Source organism: Castor canadensis, chromosome 3 (assembly GCF_047511655.1).
Source record: "Castor canadensis chromosome 3, mCasCan1.hap1v2, whole genome shotgun sequence".
NCBI lineage: Eukaryota > Metazoa > Chordata > Mammalia > Rodentia > Castoridae > Castor > Castor canadensis.
In genome coordinates, this window is record NC_133388.1 from 38,218,041 (window position 1) to 38,241,854 (window position 23,814).

At 36.1% G+C, this 23,814-nt stretch overlaps 1 protein-coding gene across 12 annotated transcripts in view; it reads right to left on the bottom strand.

Moving 5' to 3' along the window:
• The window catches only part of Rad51b (RAD51 paralog B), a 574,154-nt gene that overhangs the window by 374,480 nt on the left and 175,860 nt on the right, over positions 1 to 23,814 (bottom strand). The window contains exon 8 of one of the 12 annotated variants that reach the window (XR_012446126.1): positions 1,460 to 8,839. The exons of the other annotated variants lie outside the window; for them this stretch is intronic. The gene's annotated coding sequence lies outside the window, so the exon portion shown is untranslated. The remainder of the gene's footprint in view (positions 1 to 1,459; positions 8,840 to 23,814) is intronic. 12 annotated transcript variants of the gene reach the window in all.

Here is a 23,814-nt window from a genome sequence, read left to right on the forward strand (position 1 = left end):
GAACACTTACTATTTCTGACCAGCCAAGTCAGTGCTGGCAAAAGATCAAGGATTCAAATCAAGAGTTTGTCTTTTTGGCATTTTGAACAGTTTAAGGAACATACAGATTAAGAAAGAAGAAAAACACCAATACTGGCTCAGTGATATGTTTATAACCTCCTTCATGTCACCACTTGAAGCAAATAAAATAGTCTCTATCACTCTGGCCTTCTCTTACAACTTTTTGCAGCTTTCAGAACTGGAATTTCCCAACACTTCCTACCAGTTGGTTTCAAAATAACTTAGACATGAAGATATCCACGTCAATTTGTTTAAAATGCTGCTTCCTTCTTCTTCTTGTTTTCTCAAGAACACAGTGAGCAGTCATTCTAGTTGCTGGTACTGCTTTTTTCTGGGACAGTAACAAAAGAAAGGAAGCTGACAGTAGACAAGAAGAAACCTATTTTATCATTATGCTTCTCTGTAACTTAGACAATAAGGAGTTGCACTCCATATTTAGGCATGTCCTTTCCCTACTCTTCTAAATGTTTAAGGCTTACTCCTCATTTATAGAGTAGCAGCAGCTTCCTTCTTTTACAAATTAAAATGGAAAAGCTACCTCATGGCACTTTATATAACTTCAGTCTTGTCATCTCTGGCAATTTGGCATTAGTACCACAGACCTACCTTATGCTTACTCTCTTTGATTCTTTCAAAAATTACAATCATTTCTCCAGAAGTGGATTTCTCTTGCTGTTTACTTACTGGAAACCTTTTTCAACATTCAGTAATTTTCAAATTAATTACTGGCCCAAGGTTATAAGTCAGCTCTACAACTTTTCTAAAGATGTACAGGTCAAGCCAGAGAAACAGTCTGGTTTGCTTTTGTGCATGGAATGGTAAAGATACATTTAGAAAGTACAACTTAGTTAAAGATTCCAAGTTTCAAATCTTACTGAAAATATTTGAGACTTGAATTCCATATTCCTCCCCATCTAAGCAAAAGTCGGTATTAAAATACTGTTTGTAAAGCTCCTAATTATTTCTCAGTCATCACATATTCTTTCCAAAACAGCATTCTGATTGGTATAATGCAAATGAAATCACCAATTAAATTCCACCCAAGATATTCCCATACTAATATTCAAAGGAAAGTGCTTGGCAAAATGCATCTTAAGGATCTGCCAAACCCCAAATATTTGAAAACAAGTAAGAACTCTAGGATGTTTTGCCAAGTCCTAAAAAGCCAATGGCCACCTCTGTTTGGGAATGTCTGCATGTTTCCAAGCACCTTCTGCTTATACTTCACAGTCTGTAAGTGTCAGAGGTCAAGAACCACCAACCAGAGAATTAATAAAACTGAAGCTCGAAGTAAATAAACTTCAAACTGCTAAGCTCTGTCAGAAAGATTCACACATAGTTCCTCTGTTGAGAGAAGTTACCTCCTCCCATTCAAAGAGTATTTTAACTTCAGGATTACCTTTCATTCAGCAAGGATCACCTACATTCTGACTCCTGTGGTTATTAGAGCAAATCATAGGGTGTTGAGAAGTTGGCTTCCTCCATCTTAATAAAACAGTTCAAGTCCTAGAGGCAGTTAATCCCTGGAAGGCTTTGTAATCCCATCCCCTGACATGTTTGATAAATATGGAAATTGTCAAATGTTCTGACTTGTTAAAATTTTTTCAGCCTGCTTAACATGCTCTTTGGCCTCAACATGCACAAAGTGCTGACTTGGCATGCCTAGGAACCTCCATCACCTTCTCCATTATGTAAACATTGACAACCTCTGGAGCATAAATGAGTCACACTTCACAAAGAAATGTTTATTTTACACTTGAGAAAAGGGACTCTCCTTTTCTCAAGGTCCCTTTTCTCAAGGAAACAAAGTATAGCAAAGAGGAGGAAAGGAGTGTGTGTACAAAAAAATGTGGCAGAGAGAGTTAAAAAAAAAAAAAAACTTCAGTTCTAAATGACTGCAAAATTGAAGACCATTAAATAAAACCTGGACTGAGGAGAGGTGTGTCCACAATTGGCTAATAAATCTTTCAGAGTCTGAAATTACTATGGTAAGAAACAACTACTCTTCATTATTTCTTGCTTTACAAAATGTAATGAACAATATAGGGTTTTTTCCTCCCCTCTATACTAACAAGATGAAAAATAGAGTTTTCTTTCAGTGTCTCCTTTAGCTCAAATAAATCAACTCCCTTTAACACTATTCAAGCTTAAGAAAATGAGCTACTATTACGACCACCAATGAGCAAGAAAGCTAACTGGTCTCATGAATAAGTCCAGCTTCTAATAAGTTATCTCAATATCTCAACTAATATCTAATTAGTTATCTCAAATAACTAATCATCATTGAGATTGAGCAAACATCTATATAGATACCAAGAAAGAAGTGTAAACCAGGTGCGATGTATAGAAACCTTACACACATAGTATTCATCGGAAAACTCTATGAAGACACTACAAAGACACTGATCAAATTCTGATAATGCACTGGTATACTTAAGAATCTATAGCCAGCTTTATTCGGCATAGACATTACTGGTATTTCCAGATCCAACCACCAAATTCCCAATACTTTGACCATGTCCAGGAATTATCCTTATGGGTTTCCAACTATCAAACCTCCAACACTTTGACCATCTCCAGAAGAATGTCTTTTGGGGTTTCCTGAGGCTATTGATTATATTAAATAAACAATTATGAGAGCAACAGCAAAAGTGAGAAGCAAATGATGCATGGTGGATTGAAAACAGGCCTTACAGATGCAAAGGTAGGCACACCTTAGTAAAAAACATAAGCAGTAAAAGAGCTGAGTGCCAGAGAGCTAGAGAGAGATGGAAATAAACCCAGAGTCAGGATGAGACAAATACTATTAAAATCTTTCAGGACTGCTTGAAAATTAACTCTAGGCCTGTAGACAGTACTAGGGCCCAGGTATGGGGTCAGCAGGGAAAGAATGTTCAGGCCATTCCAATGATCTGTGTATGCTAGAGAAGGAAACAGTGGGAGAAAAAAGCGAAAATGTTGACCTCTCAGTCTCATCTAGGTACCCCTCTCAACTAAGGAAAAAAGGAAAGTGCAAAAAAGATGACATTAGGGGAGAAAAAATAAAAATTATTGTATTATCTGCTACCTTCCCATCAAAACCAAATTTCTTCAAATAGCTGTAACTCAGCTGTAACAGTATGACATGAAGAAAACAACTCTGCACAGAGAAAATATCAGCCAAATCAATAACCAGGGAATCCATCTCTCTCACAGAAGGCAGAATACTCAGGAGTCAGTGTTCTTCAAACTTTGATGTACTTGAGAAACACTTGGGGTTCTTGTGAAAATGCAGGTTGTGATTCAAGACATCCGGAGTGGGGCTTCAGCTTCTGCACTTCCAATAGGCTCCTAACGGATGCTAATACTGCTGTGTATACCTTGGACAAGTTATTTCTCAGTTTTCTCATTTATATAATAGGCATAGCAATGCTTATTCCATAACATTGCTGTGAGGGAAAATCAAAATTATTTAGCCTTATACCCAGTTATCATCCTCACTAGCACATTACTTCCCAAAGTGTGGTCCACTTACCATTAGTGGCACAAGGAAAAGCTTTTTTTAAATGTTATTGTTAGGTAATATTTTAATAGGCATTGAAAAGAGACTTAATGTCACCTTAATCCCAAGATTTCATGGTTATTAAGACAGGATCAAGCTAAGTTTAAAAAAAGAAGTTCATTAAAAAATTATTGATAAAAATATATAGATCAACAAAAATGATGAAGGTGCTACTCAACTGACCAAAGTTTGAGATACATCAATGAATGTAGGGTTACCATGTTCCTTGAAGGCAAAGGCTTGACCAGATTATTCTGTTATAAGGAATAGGTATGTAATAATTCTAAATGCATTTTAATACCTTCTGATCACTGAAGTCTTGGAAACCACACCTTAGTCAAGTAATATTTTTACTAATACTAACTCATAGATTGCACAAATATGGTATTATGAATCATCAAGGAATTAATAAGATTAAAGAAAACAAATACTGTTCAATACAGACAGTTTTCCACTTTGATAGTTAAATTAATCAACCTAAACTACCTCCCAATTGTGGACTAATAATAGAATTATGCCCCGACAGAAAGGAAAATTATGATTCCATGTTTCCTATATTATGATGTTTTTCTTTCCTCACAAAAGTTTTATAACACCATTCTAAAGTAATCTGTGGTCCAAGATGGATTTAGATGACTGAGCATTTTACAAACAAATTTGTTGCATCCTTTAACAGCAATCTTTAGAGCAAAGAAGAAATCTAGAATAATATGTTATTTGCAAAAGAGGCAGCATGTTCTGAATAGCATTGGTCTCAAAACTATAAAATACTTCTAGTATTTTTTCCATTAGATGTCTGATATACTTGGAGAAACACATAATATTTACAACTCTGTTGTGTATGGTTGACAGTTTTGTTCTAATTAATGAGTAAAAATAAAATGAACACAGATATATGCCAGAACTTCACTTGTTCATTTGTACATGAGATGAACTACTTCTTTCATGACTTGATAAATTTTCAAATACTTAAAGAACATTTTCTCAATTTCTGTGTTAGTCATAATAGCTATACAGACATGACACACATGACACACTTTTTAAGTTTAATATGCACTATTAACATTTTCTCCATCACTCTTTTAAAGTCTAGACAAACAAAAAAAATCAAGTCCTGATTTGTTGTATTTGACAATTTCCATGGTGTTAATACCTCTACCATGGCTGATGTAAAGCTATTAACATGATGTCAATGAACACAAAGTTAGGAAGAAATGTACAGAAACATATACCATAAACAGTATTTCCAGTACAGATACAATAGACACAACTTCAAGGTAAAAATAAAATGTAGTAAAAGTAATTTTTCATAGGTAAAAATAAAATGTAGTAAAAGTAATTATGAAGTATTGAGTTTTGAGTATTTTGTTTTTAAAATAATTTATACAGTTGTAATTTTGTACAGTTTAATGATAACCAGCTCCAAAATGTCTAAAACTTTAATCAGAGGCTGGGAGTGGCTGGCTCCAGCACGCCACTGGCCATGGACCACATAACATACATTGTTGCTATTTAAAACCAGGTTTACATGCCAATTTTGAGTTCTTGAAGTTAAAAAATCTCTTGGAGGGCTGGGGGCATGGCTCTAGTGGTAGACAGTCTGCCTCAAAGTCCTGAGTTCAAAGCCCAGTACTGACAAAAAAAAAAAAACCTTAAATAAATATGAAAATTTTGTGTTAAAGAGATGACAACAAAATAAACTTACAGATATTATAATTTGTGCTTTTACACAGCCAAATTTGTAGTTAATAATGAAAAATTTATGCAACATGTCTTCCCTTAAGCTAAGGAAATCAAATAATAAAGTACCTTTGCACCTTGTGGGGAGTGGAAATGTAGGCAATAATTGTGGAGAAATAAGGATATGAAGCTAAGACTAAAGATATTTACACTGATTTTTTACCAAAAAAAAAAAAAACTTGTTAGAAAAACTTGATTTACTGAGAACGAAAAATAAAGAAATGTCTACTTATAAAACAAATCACAAAGATTCACATAATCACAATATAAGTACTTTAGATGTCACCATTACATGCCAATTCCAACTTTTTAATTTGTAAACGTTAAAAGAGGAAATCACAAGAAAATCCAAAACTACTTCACTAATTTCTCCGAGAGAAGTAAATCACTCAGAAAATTAGAGAATTTGTATTCCATGAAATGGACATTTATGATGCTAGCTAATACTTTTAAAGACTTTCAAATACAGGTCTGCACTGTGCTGGTAAATCTCTGAAAAACCACAACCAATTAAGTTGCTCCTAGTCCCTTGGAAAAGTTCAATTAACCAGTTTATATTAAAAGGATGAAAAGTCAACTACCTTCCCTTTCACAGAGAATATGCTTGTATTCTTTCCGAAACCTACTATAAAATCCTATGGAATTGTTTATTTCTGAAGTAAATCTTCAAAGCTGAGGAAAATGTTTATCTCTACAAGAGGGAGCATATGGAAAATTTTACAACTGTCAAGTGTTATTATACTGCCAAACAAACATGTGGAAGAACACAACAGGAATCAATATAGTGAGATTCGTTCACAAATTGAAGATGCTGGAGGCACATGGAGGAGTTTATAAAAATTGAAATTTTAAGACATCAGCTGGACAGTGGTGCCAATCCTGGACTTTATTAAAAATTATATACAATAGATTCAGCTATTCTTTTGGAATTATAACACAGGTTTAAGCGGGTGGGATAATTAGAGAAGCAGTCCTTTAAAAAAGAAGAAAGAAAAACTGTTCCCATCTTGTATCATAAAATAAAATTGAGTGATATTCAAATGAAAAATTATTTTAACAAACTATTTATTATAAGACAGTTTTTAAAAACCTGTAATCTAAAGCAATATAGATTGACAGATTGAGTCAATTTTTAAATTTAATCTTTTTTTTTTTTTCCAGGAATGGGGCTTGAACTCAAGGCCTTCACCTTGAGCCACTCTACCAGCCCTATTTTTGTGAAGAGTTTTTCGAGATAGGGTCTCGAGAACTATTTCCCTGTGCTAGCTTCGATCTAGCCTCCTGAGTAGCTAGGATTACAGGCGTGAGCCACCAGCACCCAGGTGAATTTAATCTATTTTTCAGTGATTTTTTTCAGGTCTTAAAGTAAGGAAGGCTCTAAATCTACATTTTAAAATCTAGAATTTTACAGTTATCACTTTCAGTGTGGTCTAGTACTGGAATATATGTTATTTCAAAAGTCTGACTTTCACACAAAGTATGAATAAAAAATAATAATTTCCCCCAAATTTCTCAGTATCAGCAGTGCCATGAATAAGCCTAATAATAAAGACAAAAAGTAATCCCCAGAGAAATAGAAAAACACTTTCTCTGAAGCTCACATGTACTAAATGCAGAGACTGAAATAGGGCTTGAGTGTTCTATTTTCCTCATTCCTCTAATCATTACTTTAATTGGCAAAGAATAACTAGGCAGCAAAAGTCTTGCAAGAACACATACTTTCCATATATCCTAAATGTCAAGGCCTGTTTAGAGAAAGGCCTAACAATCTACTGCGTCTTAAACCTAAGGGCCAGAATGAATGTTTCTAACTAAGGAATCTATTTCTGCCTCTACACTGCCTCATTTTATAACCAGAATAAAAAGATTTATCTGTTCCACATTTGGCTTTTAAAAATAAAGATGGAGCCACATAATCTCTGCTTGGCTCCCTAGAATATTAAGAGGTTACAATAAATAATGCACATAAAAGCTTTGAACTCTAGGAGGGGGGAGGGCACTCTGACATAGGCAGGACAGGTTTCAGAGATTCCTAAGAGACTACTGGTGGTCAAGGTACAATACAAGGAACAGATAAACCACTGATCACAGGAAAATGCCTGTTAACCCTTCTTATTTATTTTCTAGATAAACATGGTCTTTGAAATTAAGCCCGTAAATTGCCATCTAGATCATATCTAATTTCCACTTCTGTAACATCCACTTATGACATCATTGCAAATTATAACTTCTGAACAGGTAAGAGACAACGAGAAAAACTAGACTCATGATCAGAAAACCAGAGGAAAAATCAGCATGCTTGATTTCTAGCCCTGGCTCCTGATTTTAAAAGAAGGAAAAGAATTAGAAAGTTAGTATTAAAAATCAGTTTAGGCCTCTTTATAGTCCCTTCTGTCTCTTTCATGAGAAGTCATCATTATGGCTGCCAAGATTTCTTGTTGGGATAATGACTTTGTAAGATGAAACACTTATACTTAATTGAACCTTCGCTTCTGGACATATGCCAGTATTTGCATTTAGGTCATTAAGGACTGGGGCACAGTGTTTTCAGATGAATCTTCCCTCTAAAGACTCTCAGGTCTATAATTCATATAATTTCTGTTTTTTAACTATGAAGGTGTAATGATGACAATATCATACTTCTTTTCCCTAGAAGTTCAGGTCGCAATAGCTCTAAAACTTCGAATGCCAGATACTTACCAACATACTAAATGGCAACAGAGCAGCATTCAGAGGAAGTATTTAAGGGAAATGGTAAGATGGGGAAATTGTTCTGATTACTATTCCCTACTAAACTGTGGATATATATTTCCCATAGAAACAGGGATATTAAGTGGCAGCTATACCCCTTTCAACTTTCTAGAGCTAAAGTTGTAAAATAATTATGAGGAAAGCCTTTCCTTACATATTGTACTTAACAATGTGGAGATTAATGTAAATTTTCTTATTTTCATATCTAACTCAAGAACAGAATTCACATTATATTAATTTGAAGAAAATAATTCTTCACTTTTTAAAGACTGGGGTTAATTTCCCGTGTATTGGCTGATATTTTCAGTCTTTGAGTATGTAGATAAAACAAAAGTAGTTCATTTTTTAGCACTGTAAAATTGACATACAGGCAATCTTCTAAACATACACTTTCAGTTATTTTTAAAGCAAGGAGGAAAAGAAAGTCAGACTTTGGAAACAAGAGGTAAAACAATCAAATCCATAAGTAAGACTCTCCACAGTTTAATTCATATAAAGAAAAAGAACTGAGTAAATTAGTCAGAGTCCGAAATAACCAGAAATCACATTGTCATAAGGAAGCAGACTATCCCCAGGATGGATTTAGAATATATTTAACTTTGGGAGCCCAAAGTTAATTCCCTTCAGTCACATCTTCCTCTTCCTTCTGCTTGAAATCCAAGGATCTTGGTAAATTTGCAGTTTACACTGTTAGGAATCCCAAACTCTTCAGAGGAGCGTTCCAGGTTCTCTGGGTAAAGATAATTACTGGAGAAGAATTTGAAGGAAAAAAAAATAAAAGAAATAATTTGTTCTTTCTCCTTAAAGGACTTTTGATTCAGGAACTTCATTACCCTAGCTGTCTATATAACTTTCCCCTGGGGACTTGAAGACAAGATTTGCTAAAAATGGTATCTTTATCTTCCTAAAACATCCATTACCTTCATTGTTTAATTATCACCATCTGATGTCAACTTTGAATCAAATGGGGTTATATAAATTATCTTCTCAACATTCTTGTTGTAGGCTTAAGAAGGCAAATAACGTTTACCTATCTAAAAACAAAAACAGATGGGTGTGGTGATTACTTAGGAAGCTAAGGCAGGAGTATTGAGAATTTGAGGTCAGCCTGGTGAACATAGTGAGACCCTGTCTCAAAAAAACAAAAATGAAGTCTGAGCTGTGGTGGCTCACGCCTGTAATTCGAGCAACTCAGGAGGCAGGATTGTGGTTTGAAGCCAGTTGGGAAAAACAGTTCATGAGACCCTATCTCAAAACAAACCCGTCAAAAAAAAGAGCTGGTAGAATGGCTCAAGGGGTAGGTTTAAACTCCAGTACCACGAAAATAAATAAATACAGGATTTAAGGAAAGGGTATACAAGGGTGACTACGGTGGAAATACTATGTACTCATGCATGAAAATTGAAAAACGAGACCTGCTGAAACTATTCTAAGAACTGGGGGAGGAGAAATAAAGAATGATGGAGGGGGTGAATTTAACTAAGATATATTTTGAAATTACTTTTGTAAATGTCACAATGTAACCCTAGTATAACAATGATATGACAATAAAAAAGAATTATAAAAATAAACAAAATTTTTAAAAATCTGATCTGCTCTGAGTCAGTAAAAAGTTGTGACAAATTCTGTCTTCCAGTGGTGTGAAAGACAAGTAATTTCAAGTTTAGGACTATTTTTAATCATTTCTTTGATTCAAAGTACATCAAAAGATGTATAAAATTTCCCTCAAACTACATTACCAAATAGTTAAATCATCAGTAGCCACATAAGAAAGGCAAGGAAAATAATGTATAGTGATCCCTTTGTACCTCAAATTTTTAAAAAGCAAAAGACTTCTTTCTTAGGAGCAACACAATCAAACAGCCAGTTATCAACTACCTTCCAAAATAAATCTTTCATAAATAAAGAAAATGCTTTATAGTTAGCAGGTTATATTAGTCCTCCCTTATTCACAAAGGATATATTCCAAGATATTTCTCAGGTACCTGAAACCAAGGATATTATATATATACATATATATATGGATATTTTTATATAAACTATGTCCTTTCCTACATATGCTTATGATAAAGTTTAATCTACATACTAGGTACAGTAAAAGATTAATAGCAAATAATAAATGAATAATTATAACAATAATAAACATGATTTAACACTTAAGAATTTTTTATTTCTGAAATTTTTTCATTTAATATGTTTGGACTGCAATTGACTATGAGTAACTGATGCACCATGAGAAGCAAAACCACAAATAAGGAAAGACTACTGTATATTCACCAGGTCTTCAAGAGCATTCATTTTCCCTGGCAGGGCTGAGTCAGTCCCATAGCCTACTTCAGTTCAGTGATGGCTGGGAAGGAGATGATCATTAATCCATCAACAGGTCCCCCTTGAGCACTGTCTATATGCAGGGAGAGGCCTGTGGGAGGGGCTGTAAAGTGGCCACAGCCCTCTATCCTCCTTGTGCTTTTTAATTATATTGTTGGAGAACCAGACAGTTTAGTGGGTTTCGTCATCTCTTAGGATGCACTGAATTGAAGACTGCATGTTATAAATCCAACATGTAGTTGAAAAAGTCCCCATATAAGTGTCGTTCAAATACAGCTGAATGAAAGCTGGTGGTAGTGCTGATGTTAAGTGGCATTTTACACTTAAAAGCATCAAATGGGAAAAAAAAAAGATTTTATGTTTGAAGTGCAGAAACAAAACAAACATAAGATTTACAAATAAGGGAATGTGTGAGAATAGCAAAAGCATATGTTGAAAAGCAGCACTATTGTTTTCTACACTTACAGCTTTTCTATACTCAAAGCTAAATATAGCAATACCATATGTAGCTCTAAACCCTAACATATGTTGTTATTACAAGATGATTTTTTTTCCTGACTGAATTATTAATCAACATTTAACAAAATCTGACTGAGTATCCACCATAAGCTAATCCTTTTGTTAGAGGATATAGGGAATAACCTTGAAAAACAAAAAGGACATGACTTCTGCCCTCAAAGGTCTTGGAAGTAGACAAGGAACAAGAAAGTATAAAGTACTCTGATGATAGCATATTGTGGAACAGACTATGGGGACACTCGCCTACAGGAAAGGTCACATCAGGAAGTAAGATTTAGGTTGATACTAGAGACTAAATGGGAATTAGACAAAGATGGATGATGAAAATAGTAGAGGAATAGTATGCAAAAAAGCTTACAAGCAAGAGAGAGCAAATGAAATTTTAAAAAATTCAATAGGATGAGGGCATGGACAGAAAAACAGAAGTAACAAGATAAAGCTAAGAAGAAAACAGGGAGTGGTCAAGGGACTCTGTCCTAAGGGCAGTAAGACATTTCTGAACATTCGGTTTAGAAAAGGGAAGTAACAGTATCAGCTTTGCATTTTTGAGATCAGTCTACAGTGTGAAATATGGAAGAGTGGTGAAGGGATGAATGGTAGAAGGCAATTGCCATAATCCCATGGAGGTGATAGCACCCTGGACTGGAATAATGGCATCCAAAGAAGAGATGTAGAAAAAATTTAGAAACAGTTTGAAGATAGAATTAGCAGAACTCTGCTTCATGATGGAATGTAGAGAGGTCAAAAGAAGATGGAGACAAGAGTATCTTCTGGGTTTCTGACTTGAACCACTAGAAGATAGTCATTGGAGGCAAAAGAGTATGTAGAGGGAAGGGTGGGAAAGTAATGAGATTAGGAATAAAATTTGAAATACTTGGGAAACCAGACTGAAGTGGGCTCCAAAATGAGTAAGAGGTAAAAAATGGAGAATATCTGTGATGGGGAAGAGAGAGAGAGAGTGCTAAATACTAGTTGAGGTAGGACAATTTTTAAGTAAGAGACAATAAGGTTAGAAGCCAGTAGAAAGAGAAGTATCAGAACACAAGGGCCTTTCTGTTGAGTACTTACTATACAGTAGCCACAGTGTATAGTACTTTAATATCTTTTTTTTATCTTCACAAAAACCCTATAACATAGGTATTATAATTTTCAGCTAGGTATTATTATCTTCAACTAACACATGAGGAAACTGAGGCTAAGAGATATATACTTTACCTAAGATTTCATAGTAACAGACATCAAATTTGAATCCAAATGTGTCTTGACTGCAAACTACATGCTCAAAATTGCTAGGGTACATACGGGATTTAGAAGGAAGATAGAATATAGAAAAATCAAGCCAGGTTCCAGGGGCTTACACCTATAATCCTAGCTACTTGGGAGGCTGAGATTGGGAGAATCATGGTTCAAAGTCAACTCAAGTGGGGGAGGGGAACAGGGAGAGTTTGTGAGATCCCCATCTTAATCAATAGCTGGGCGCAGTAGTGTGCCTATTATCCCAACTATAGCAGAAAGTGTCCTTGTAGGAAAAGTAAAATGGGACTCCAGGCCAGCCTGGGTAAGACCCTATCTCCAAAATAACCAGAGAAAAAAGCAATGAAGATGTGGTTCAAGCAGTAGAGCATCTATAAAGCAACCACAAATCCAAGTACTGACCCCCACAAAAGAATCTAAAACTATGGTTAAAAAAAAAAAGGGTATTGGAAGTGATGTAGTGATGGGGGCAATAAAGGTCCAAGGAGAAGGGGAATGAGTAGAGGGAAGTTGGGGGGGTTAGTTGTTAATGACAGCACAGAAAAGAAATAACTATTAGTTTAGCTAGTTGCAAAAGCTCCTCAAAGAAAGCATTTTACATCAGTAGAAAAAATGATGGTCTAAAAGCAGCAGTAAAGACTTGAAAGCAATGAGCTGAGACAGGGAAAGAGTGGGAAAATAACAAGTGTCCTCCTAGCATGGCTGAAGGATAAACAGCATCTCAGGAAACAGCCAGGCCTCACATCACATGAGGAAGGACTTCCTTGAGAGTGGCTTACCAAGACCAATATTTCCGACAAGCCTGCCATCTTTAGCATCTGATCCTTGTGTGAAGGAACCATTTCTCAGAGTGTGATGCCCTCGTTTATGCTTCTCTTTTGCCCTGGCTCTTCTAAGACATTACCTTTGCTGGGAAGAAATCCAAGAGAACTACTAGTCCAGAATTAACATCCTTTTAGACAAATAAAAAAGAAGTGAAAGAAAAAAAGAAAAAACAGTTGTCATATTGACATCAGAAGAGCAAAGCAGTTTATTTAGTCGTTTAAGCAGACACAGTTTAAGGACCCAAGGTGGTTTCAGTTTCCACATCTGGTTATTTCCCCAGGTCCTTTCCATGCATCACCAAGTTCTCTGTGAATCTACTTTAAAAAGAAAAGGGCTAAGACTCCTTTTCATTTGCTTCAACACTCCTCTCAATAAAAGGTGGTACATCCAAAGGATAAAATATTTGACCACAAAAATTATCCTGCGGCTGGATGCCAGTGGCTCATGCCTGTTCTCCTACCTACTTGGGAGGCAGAGATGGAGAGGATTGCTGTTAGAGGCAAGCCCAGGCAAAAAGTTTGTGAGATCCCCCAGCTCCAAAATAACCAAGTGCCTGCTTTGCAATCATGAAGTCCTGAATTCAAATCCCAACTCACCAAAAAAGTCTCAAAATATCATACAAAAATATATTTATTTACATGCAAAGGTGTTCTCTTTGCATGTTAAGCATAAAAAGCAGATTATAATATGCCAAATGTGAAACCATTTTTGCAAACAATCAATGACTTTTTAGTGTAGTAAAATATATATAAAATTTACCATTTTAACCATTTGCACATGTATAGTTGGCATTGAATACATTCACAGTTAAGAGCTGGAGGCATGGCTCAAGTGGTAGAATACCTGCCTAGCAAGCACAAGGCCCTGAGTTCAAACTCCAGCACATCAAAAAAAAAATACACTCACAGTATTGGGCAGCCATCACCACTACCCCTTCTCCAGTATCAATTACATACAATGAATTTTTAAATATTAACAGAAAAAGTCAGAACAGGTATATACCAAACATGTTAATTTTTCTTTTCTAATTTTAGCTCTCTTTTTTCCTCCTGAGAAGTACATTTGTAATACAATATTTAATATTAAATGACTTAAAAAGATACCAATAGTTTGAATATTAAAAGAAAAGAAAAACAGGATCAGGAGTCATGCTTATCAGCTTGTTTAGATTTGGACTGGTGACTAATGTATATTCCATGAGTGATCTTAAGCTACTCAAAACTTCTATTTATTTTTTAGAATGGAAAAAAAAATATCAATTGCCTGATAAATATTGCAGTACTTGAAAATAAAAATAATTACACAACAGAGATGACTATTGTGCCTTATTGCCCACTTTTCCCTTCCTCCGAGTAATAAGAACCCATGAAGACAATATTTCCTGGTTGTGGAAACGTGAGTAAATTTTAGCCAAAAAGGAAGTACCTCCATTTTAACCAAAAAGGAAATACCTCCTTTTTAGCCAAAAAGGTTATAACCTCCTGGAAGGACCTTAAAGAGAAGGAACACACTTGCTCTTCTCTCCTCCCTCTAAGCTGTAACACTGATGCAATAACTGAAACTCTCGAAGCCATACTAGCATGAGGCAAAATGGTAAGGCCAAGGAAGCAATAATATCATTGTCACTTTTTTCATTATAAGCAGTTATCCTAATCTGAACTGGTCATTTTTTTTCCCAGTATGTCTTACTTATACTCCTATACCTTTATCAATAGTGACCACAAAAATACCAATAGAAATTGGCGAATAAAGAGGACCATATTCAACATTCTATTTGAATTCTCTATAGAATCTGCCACTGTCAACCACTCCACCATTCTGAAACCCCTTTGTTTTCTGAAGGAGTAGTGGGCAGGTTTTGATCTCATCTCTTTAACTCACTTCTTTTCAGTTTCCTTGCAAGCCTCTTTTACAACCAATTTCTTTAAATTGTTTTGACCAGGGAATTCCAAGATGGCGGCTAGAGGGAGGAAGCAGAAAGCGAGCCTCCTATAGTGAAATCTTGGAGAGACGCTGGAGACACACTTTGCAGGCATAATCACTGAGAAAAGGCATAACTTTGACTCCTCCACATCCCCAGCGGGCGCAGAGAATCTCCACTTCACGTTAAACGGAGAACCGAGGAGGCCCCCGGGCCGCCTGTGGCCGGCGCCCATACGGCTTGGGAAGACGCGGACCAGGTGAGCTTCGCGGTACCGCGGTTCCCCCACAGACAAGCCTGGGCCAGAGCAGCATAGCCCCCTGGACAGACTGACCTCCACCCGGGAAAAAAAGAGAAACTGAGTACTAAGCAATAAGAACAGTTAAGACACGCTGGAAAGAGGGTGGGGCGCCCTGAGCGCTGAAGATTGGGGGAAGGGAATCCTTCCCGGGACTGTAAATAAACGAGCCGGGCGGGCCGGAGAGCCTCTGGCGGGAGCGGGGCGCGCACCCAGCAACCAGGAGCAGGGACGCTTGTGAGAGGAGGGAAGACCCACTTCCCACGTGAACTGTAAATAAACACGCAGGCCTGACAACGCGGGGCAGTGTCGCCTTTCCCAGTGCTTGGAAAGGGAAAAGCCTGTAGCAGAGGCCCCCCTCCCCCGCACAGGAGAACTCTGAGCAAACAAAGCCTGTGGGACCAGGTGAGCACTAGCTCACCCCAGAGATCTGCATAAATAACGCCTCCAGCTACAGGCTGAGAGCAGCAGGCAGGCGAGCCACAGTTGCAGACACCACTCTCAGAACTGCCTCCAGACGCTTTTTTTTCTTTTTCTCCCTACCTTTGATGAGAGAACAACCGAATTACACCTGCAAGCCGAAAACCTTACTGAAACTGTATTGCATTTGAACTGGGGACACTTGGTGGGGCTTTTTTTTTTTTTCTTCTGTGTGTGTGTGAGTATAGTTTTGTTCTACTTTATGCATACCCTTTGATGAGACAACTACAGAACAACATCTGAGGCACCAACTCCAGGACTGGAGATTGAGACGGACATCCAAATTATTAAGACTGAAATTGCATTGCATATAAACTTGGAAGTTTTTTGGTTTTTTGGGTTTTTTTTTGTTTTTTTTAATTTTCTATTTTCCATTTTATTTTAATTCATTTTTATAAATAGATATTACTTTGATATACTTATTTTTTATTTTTTTTATCTTTGATTTTCAATCCTCTCTCTGTCACTCTATTGTCTGTTCAGCTTACTGTCGATTAGTACACTAACACTCCCTGTTTATACCTTTGAAACTCTCTTGTCTGATACCTTGTTCTGCTTTCTCCCTCTTGTCTGTATATTTGTTTTCCCCTTTTCTTTAACTTCTTGCTTTCCATCTCAGCTCACTCTTCCATTCTCAATATTACCATTGTTATTATTACAAGCTAGAAAATACTTAATTACACACAGTACAGGGACAGTAACAACACCAAGGACAATGACAGGAAGACAGAAAAAACAAGGAAACCAGTTTCCCCACAGCAAAAAATCAGAGGGGAATGAACAGAACAGAAACTCAGAGCCAGACTCCAACAAAATGAAGATAAACTATGCCAAAGGACCCAATGAAGCCTACAAGAATAATTTAAAAGAAGACATACTACAACTACTCAATGAGAATTTTATAGAGATGATACTGGATAGGGTCAACCAAAATGTACAGGAGACACTCAAGAAATTCCAAGACAATAAAAATAGAGAATTTGAAAAAGCAAAAGAAGAAATAAAGGAAACCATAGAAGCACTGTATGAACACCAAAGTGAAAGAGAGAACACAATGAATAAATTGATAAATGAACTCAGGACAAAAATAGACAACAATAAAGAAGAAAACAGCCAGGATATGGAAAAACCTAAGAAAAAAGAACGAAACAGAACTGCAAAACAAAACGGAAGGCCAATCCAGCAGAATAGAACAAACAGAAGACAGAATCTCAGAACTTGAAGATGAAATGGTAATTAAAGGAAAAACTGAAGAACTACTAATTAAACAACTCAAGACCTGTGAAAAGTAAATGCAAGAACTCACTGACTCCATCAAAAGACCAAACTTGAGAATCATGGGCATCGAAGAAGGAGAAGAGGTGCAAGCGAAGGGAATGCGTAATATATTCAACAAAATAATAACGGAAAATTTCCCAAATCTAGAGAAAGATATTCCCATACAAATGCAAGAGGCCTCCAGGACACCAAACAGACCAGATCAAAATAGAACTACTCCACGACATATCATCATTAAAACAACAAGTTCAGAAACTAAGGAAAGAATATTGAAGGCTGCAAGAGAGAAAAAACAAGTAACATACAAAGGTAAACCCATCAAAATCACAGCAGACTTCTCAACAGAAACATTAAAAGCAAGAAGAGCGTGGGGTGAGATCTTCCGGGCACTGAATGAAAATAACTTCAACCCCAGGATACTCTACCCAGCAAAGCTATCATTCAAAATAGATGGAGCAATAAAAGTCTTCCATGATAAGCAGAAACTAAAACAATATGTGACCACAAAGCCACCATTACAAAAGATTCTGCAAGGGATCCTGCACACAGAAAGTGACACCCAACTTAACCATGAAAAGGCAGGCAGCACCAAACCACAGGATAAGAAAAAGCAAGACAGTAGAGAGTAACATCAAGTTAGGTACACACAATCAAACCTTCAAACAACTAAGATAACTAAATGGCAGGAATCACCACATACCTATCAGTACTAACACTTAATGTTAATGGACTTAATTCACCCATCAAAAGACACCGTTTGACAAAATGGATTAAAAAAGAAGATCCAACAATTTGTTGCTTACAGGAGACTCATCTCACCGACAGAAATAAGCATATGCTTAGGATGAAAGGCTGGAAGAAGATTTACCAAGCCAATGGCCCCCGAAAACAAGCAGGAGTACCAATACTTATCTCTGACAAAGTAGACTTCAAACCTACATTGATCAAACGAGATAAAGAAGGACATTCCATACTAATAAAAGGGGAAATAGACCAAAAGGAAATAATAATCATCAATCTGTACGCACCCAATGTCAATGCACCCAATTTCATCAAACATACCCTGAAAGACCTAAAAGCATATATACACGCCAACACAGTGGTTGTGGGAGACTTTAACACTCCATTATCGTCAATAGATAGGTCATCCAAACAAAAACTCAATAAAGAAATCCAAGATCTAAAATATGCAATAGATCAAGTGGACCTAGTAGATGTCTACAGAACATTTCATCCAACCTCTACACAATATACATTCTTCTCAGCAGCCCATGGAACCTTCTCCAAAATAGATCATATCCCAGGGCACAAAGCAAGCCTCAGCAAATATAAGAAAATAGAAATAATACCATGCATACTATCTGACCACAATGCAGTAAAAGTAGAACTCAACAACAAAAGTAAAGACAAAAAACATGCAAACAGCTGGAAACTAAATAACTCATTACTTAATGAAGAATGGATCATGGATGCAATAAAAGAGGAAATTAAAAATTTCCTAGAAGTCAATGAAAATGAAAACACAACCTACCAGAACCTATGGGACACAGCTAAGGCAGTCTTGAGAGGAAAGTTTATAGCCATGAGTGCATATATTAAAAAGATTGAAAGATCCCAAATCAATGGCCTAATGATACATCTCAAACTCCTAGAAAAACAAGAACAAGCAAATCCCAAAACAAATAGAAGGAGAGAAATAATAAAAATAAGAGCTGAAATCAACGAAATAGAAACCAAAAAAACCATACAAAGAATTAATGAAACAAAAAGTTGGTTCTTTGAAAAAATAAACAAGATCGATAGACCCCTGGCAAACCTGACTAAAATGAGAAGAGAAAAAACCCAAATCAGTAGAATCAGGAATGCAAAAGGGGAGATAACAACAAACACCATGGAAATCCAGGAAATCATCAGAGACTACTTTGAGAACCTATATTCAAATAAATTTGAAAATCTAAAAGAAATGGACAGATTTATAGATACATATGATCATCCAAAACTGAACCAAGAGGAAATTAATCACCTGAATAGACCTATAACACAAAATGAAATTGAAGCAGCAATCAAGAGTCTCCCCAAAAAGAAAAGTCCAGGACCTGATGGATTCTCTGCTGAATTCTATCAGACCTTTAAAGAAGAACTGATACCAACCCTCCTTAAACTGTTCCATGAAATAGAAAGGGAAGGAAAACTGCCAAACACATTTTATGAAGCCACTATTACACTTATCCCAAAACCAGGCAAAGACACCTCCAAAAAGGAGAACTATAGGCCAATCTCCTTAATGAACATTGATGCAAAAATCCTCAACAAAATAATGGCAAATCGAATTCAGCAACACATCAAAAAGATTATTCACCACGACCAGGTAGGCTTCATCCCAGGGATGCAGGGGTGGTTCAACATACGAAAATCAATAAACGTAATAAACCACATTAACAGAAGCAAAGACAAAAACCACTTGATCATCTCAATAGATGCAGAAAAAGCCTTTGATAAGATCCAACATCATTTCATGATAAAAGCTCTAAGAAAACTAGGAATAGAAGGAAAGTTCCTCAACATTATAAAAGCTATATATGACAAACCTACAGCCAGCATTATACTTAACGGAGAAAAATTAAAACCGTTCCCTCTAAAATCAGGAACCAGACAAGGATGCCCACTATCTCCACTCCTATTCAACATAGTACTGGAATTCCTAGCCAAAGCAATTAGGCAAGAAGAAGGAATAAAAGGAATACAAATAGGTAAAGAAACTGTCAAAATATCCCTATTTGCAGACGACATGATCCTATACCTTAAAGACCCAAAAAACTCTACTCAGAAGCTTCTAGACATCATCAATAGCTATAGCAAGGTAGCAGGATATAAAATCAACATAGAAAAATCATTAGCATTTCTATACACTAACAATGAGCAAACGGAAAAAGAATGTATGAAAACAATTCCATTTACAATAGCCTCAAAAAAAATCAAATACCTAGGTGTAAACCTAACAAAAGATGTGAAAGACCTCTACAAGGAAAACTATACACTTCTGAAGAAAGAGATTGAGGAAGACTATAGAAAGTGGAGAGATCTCCCATGCTCATGGATTGGTAGAATCAACATAGTAAAAATGTCTATACTCCCAAAAGTAATCTACATGTTTAATGCAATTCCCATCAAAATTCCAATGACATTCATCAAAGAGATTGAAAAATCTACTGTTAAATTTATATGGAAAAACAAGAGGCTACGAATAGCCAAGGCAATACTCAGTCAAAAGAACAATGCAGGAGGTATCACAATACCTGACTTCAAACTATATTACAAAGCAGTAATAATAAAAACAGCATGGTACTGGCACAAAAACAGACATGAAGACCAGTGGAACAGAATAGAGGATCCAGATATGAAGCCACACAACTATAAGCAACTTATCTTTGACAAAGGAGCTAAAAATATACGATGGAGAAATAGCAGCCTCTTCAACAAAAACTGCTGGGAAAACTGGTTAGCAGTCTGCAAAAAACTGAAACTAGATCCATGTATATCACCCTATACCAAGATTAACTCAAAATGGATCAAGGATCTTAATATCAGACCCCAAACTCTTAAGTTGATACAAGAAAGAGTAGGAAATACTCTGGAGTTAGTAGGTATAGGTAAGAACTTTCTCAATGAAACCCCAGCAGCACAGCAACTAAGAGATAGCATAGATAAATGGGACCTCATAAAACTAAAAAGCTTCTGTTCATCAAAAGAAATGGTCTCTAAACTGAAGAGAACACCCACAGAGTGGGAGAAAATATTTGCCAACTATACATCAGACAAAGGACTGATAACCAGAATATACAGGGAACTTAAAAAACTAAATTCTCCCAAAACTAATGAACCAATAAAGAAATGGGCATGTGAACTAAACAGAACTTTCTCAAAAGAAGAAATTCAAATGGCCAGAAAACACATGAAAAAATGCTCACCATCTCTAGCAATAAAGGAAATGCAAATTAAAACCACACTAAGATTCCACCTCACCCCTGTTAGAATAGCCATCATCAGCAACACCACCAACAACAGGTGTTGAAGAGGATGCGGGGAAAAAGGAACCCTCTTACACTGTTGGTGGGAATGTAGACTAGTACAACCATTCTGGAAAAAAATTTGGAGGCTACTTAAAAAGCTGGACATCGATCTACCATTTAATCCAGCAATACCACTCTTGGGGATATACCCAAAAGACTGTTACTCCAGAGGCACCTGCACATCCATGTTTATTGCGGCACTATTCACAATAGCCAAGTTATGGAAACAGCCAAGATGTCCCACCACTGACGAATGGATTAAGAAAATGTGGTATCTATACACAATGGAATTTTATGCAGCCATGAAGAAGAACGAAATGTTATCATTCGCTGGTAAATGGATGGAATTGGAGAACATCATTCTGAGTGAGGTTAGCCTGGCTCAAAAGACCAAAAATCGTATGTTCTCCCTCATATGTGGACATTAGATCAAGGGCAAACACAACAAGGGGATTGGACAATGAGCACATGATAAAAGCTAGAGCACACAAGGGAGGGGTGAGGATAGGTAAGACACCTAAAAAACTAGCTAGCATTTGTTGCCCTTAATGCAGAGAAACTAAAGCAGATACCTTAAAGCAACTGAGGCCAATAGGAAAAGGGGACCAGGAACTAGAGAAAAGATTAGATTAAAAAGAATTAACCTAGAAGGTAACACCCACGCACAGGAAATCAATGTGAGTCAATGCCCTGTATAGCTATCCTTATCTCAACCAGCAAAACCCCTTGTTCCTTCCTATTATTGCTTATACTCTCTCTACAACAAAATTAGAGATAAGGGCAAAATAGTTTCTGCTGGGTATTGAGGGGGGGAGCGGGAGGGGGTGGAGTGGGTGGTAAGGGAGGGGGTGGGGGCAGGGGGGAGAAATAAACCAAGCCTTGTATGCACATATGAATAATAAAAGAAAAATGAAAAAAAAAATAAACATAAAATTTACAGGAAAAAAAAAAATTGTTTTGACCAGAATTTTGGCGGGGGTGGGGGAGTGGTGCATTAAATGCCTGTTTCAGTAATCAGAATTTCCCAGAAGCAGTCATTCACTCAATTATGACTGAATGCATAATAACTAATTATTTATTGAATGCTTATTATACGCCAGGAACATTATATATTTTATCACTGAACCTCTCAACCAGTCTGAAAGCCAAGGATTATTATATTCATTTCACAGATGGGTCCGAGGCAAAATAATTACCCAGGGTCTTACAGGTGATTAAGTGGATGAATCAACCATAGAATCTGTGTTTATTTGCTTCAAAGTCCTTTACCCATAATAGCCAGGGCACATGAGTCTCTGACTCAAAGAATTTACAGTGTCTCCAAGAGAGAGAATCCAGGGAAATAAAAAACTGGTAATTCCAAATATTAATAAAAGTACATGACAAAATACAAAAAAAAAAAGAAGTACTAGGAGTTCAAGAAGAGAAAGATTACTGCATTCAAGAGATTATGGAATGCTTCAATTGATGCCCCATAAAAATGTAGAGAATTACTCTAAAAACCAAATCCTTGTTGAAACCTGTCCAAACAAATAGTTAAAGTGGTAAGCAATATTATAACTTTGTTATAAAGGTAAAATCTTAACAGAGCTTGCTTTGACACTTAAATTAGTACCTTTCAAACCTCATACAAACAGCACTTTCCTTCTATAAGATGTGATATGGCATCTTAATCTTCAGGGGAAAATTGCACAGAAGCTCAGCTTGTCTAAATGATCCATTAAAGTTAACCCGCTATTGACTAAAAAGGGACAAGGAAAATAGTTACCTATTTTCTGAAAGTATGTGAAATTAGATTACCTGCTTATATTTGAAGGTAATTTGAAAAGGTCTGAGTAATGACATCACAAAGTAGGATGAGCTATAAATGGTCAAATAAAATTTTAATAATGTACAGGTTAGACAGGAATGTAGAGCACACAAATCTCAAACTCAGTTTTTGAGCAATATACCTTCCTTTTTTTTCTCCTTCAGTTTTCTTACTGAACTATTTGACTGCATAAGCAGCTTTTAAAATAGGTACTTCTCAAGTTTACATTTTATTTTTTGAAGGAGGATACTTTTTTTAAAAAATTCAAAATCTTCCATAGAATTCCATCATGGCTTACATATAAAACGAATCTAGTATTGATGTATAGAAGGAAAATTCAATATAATTATGTTCTATTGGCTATTAGAAATACTGAATTTCTAAAATAATGAAGATTTATTTTGATAGTCTTTTAATTCAACCAAAAATGATTAGAACTTTTTTTTTTTTTTCAGTACTGGGGCTTCAACTCGGAGCCTTTACCTTGAGTTACACCACCACCGCTATTTTTGTAAAGTGATTTTCGAGATAGAGTCTCACAAACTATTTCCCTAGGCGGGCTCTGAACTGTGATCTTTCTGATCTATGCCTCCTGAGTAGCTAGGATTACAGGTGTGAGCCACCAGCGCCTGGCTAGAATTTGGTTTTGTGATAAACAAATGACACTGTTTTCAAAACCTGTTCATTAGAAAGAAAGAAAATGAAAAAAAAAAAAGGATAAAAAAAGAACAAAGCCATGTTCTTACCATCTCCAAGCACTAACATTTCCTTCTTTGAATTAGAATACTGGCATATTTTTACTTTTTTTATTATTCTATACACATTAGGTATTTAGCAATCTTTCTTTTCTTTTTTCCTTTTTCATCTAACCATATAACATTTCCCTATGCTGTTATAAAGCCTTCAAAGAACTCATTTTTTTATTATAGGACACATTCC